The 1,536-nt window shown below is 54.2% G+C and overlaps 1 protein-coding gene across 2 annotated transcripts in view; it reads left to right on the top strand.

The window, feature by feature from the left end:
- Positions 1 to 1,160: 1,160 nt before the first annotated feature.
- Positions 1,161 to 1,536, top strand: part of RAB3IP (RAB3A interacting protein) — a 46,441-nt gene continuing 46,065 nt past the window's right edge. Inside the window, exon 1 of one of the 2 annotated variants that reach the window (XM_029955387.1) lies at positions 1,161 to 1,363. The gene's annotated coding sequence lies outside the window, so the exon portion shown is untranslated. The remainder of the gene's footprint in view (positions 1,364 to 1,536) is intronic. The other variant, XM_029955388.1, reaches the window with a different exon arrangement.

The raw sequence follows: 1,536 nt of genomic DNA, 5'->3' as shown, positions 1-1,536 counted from the left end.
AGGTCCAGCAGTAAGCACAGAGATGGAGCACAGTAAATGATGAATAGTAGTATTCATTCAGGACATGACACGAATGGCAGAGGGTAAGGGAAAATAGTTAGGAAGAAGGTTAATGGAAGAAGGGTATGATCTCATGACAGTGAATAGGAAATGGGATAGGTTTAAGAATAACTTGGGAATTAGAATGGATAAGACTTGCCATATTGGTGAAAGTGAATAATGACTTTTCAGATTTCTGTTTGAATGACACATGGATGATAACAGTAATAATGTTGTTAATATTAATAGCTAATATTCATTAGACATTCTGCATCATGCAGTATACCATTTTACATGTACTAAACTGTTGAATCTCTCATGACTCAGAGGGATACATACTCTTATTATCCCCACCTACTGTTGAGAAAATTGGGACTATTAGAGATCAATTTGACCAAAGTCAGCCAGCTAGTGATTTCAATCCCAGAAATGCGGATTGCTACAGTCACACACATAATCTGTTACTGCCTCTAACAGATGTGATCAATATTTAGAATGATGGTCCTATTCAGTATTTCTATCACATAAATTGCATGTCTTTCACTAAATACTGAGACACATATGGTGATTGCCTCTTATTGATCAGATGTTGGGAGCTTGGTTCTGTATTTTCACTTTTCCTACCCGGAGAACCTAAAGTGCGGTGGAAGTTTGATAAAAGAGTTGACACAAAAAATGAGAGAAGGCGGGTACAGAAAGGACATTCTCGAATGCTCAAACCGCTGCTCAAATGATGGAATCTGCTTCTATCAGACTTCCTCTGCTCCCATCCCTAGACATACCCACACGCACACGTTGTAAGATATATACGGACGCCAAGTTTCAGGTTGGTTCTAGTAGTCCTCAGCTCACATCGAAGGTTCATTTTCCGACTCCTGGACCGTCCAACACGAAGTTAACTCGAGACCTCCCGTCGAGCCCAGGGAAAATTGGCTCCGAGCCGCGGGTGCCCGTTCCCAGGGCAACCGCCCGCGGAGGCACCTGGGGCACGGCCCCCGGCACCTGCGAAGAGCCCAGCCTGGCGCCAGGGGGCGCGGGAGCGCGTCGTCTTCGCCCGCCCCACGCCCGCCCCCTCCCCGCCCCCAGTCCCCGCCTTCCCTCCACCGGGTCGGGCCGCTCCCGGCTCCGGGCTCCGCTCCCCGCGCAGGCGCAGTTCCGCTTTCCTTCGGCGGCTCTCAGCGCAGTGCGCCCACCTCGGCTGGGCTGAGTGTAGCGGCGTCGACCGGCCGGCAGTGCTCTTCCTCCTCTCGCTGCCTCAGGGCCGGCTCTGTACAGCGCTGCGAGCGCCCCTGAGCGCAGGCAGCGACCGCGGTGGTTTCGTCAGGTGAGTGCAGCCGCGGGAGGGAGAGGCCCCGGACGCGGAGCACCGCCCCCCTCGGCGCCCGCGCGCCCGCCTCTCGCCCGCGAGCCGGCTTGGAGGGGCGGCCGCTGCAGGTGCAAGTGGGGGCGCGGCGCGCGACGACCTGGCCCGGCCGCCTCGGCCCGGCAGGCGCGCTC

The sequence above is a fragment of the Suricata suricatta genome, chromosome 10 (assembly GCF_006229205.1).
Source record: "Suricata suricatta isolate VVHF042 chromosome 10, meerkat_22Aug2017_6uvM2_HiC, whole genome shotgun sequence".
NCBI lineage: Eukaryota > Metazoa > Chordata > Mammalia > Carnivora > Herpestidae > Suricata > Suricata suricatta.
Note: the sequence above shows the minus strand (reverse complement) of the source record. Positions and strands in the feature narration are given on the sequence as shown.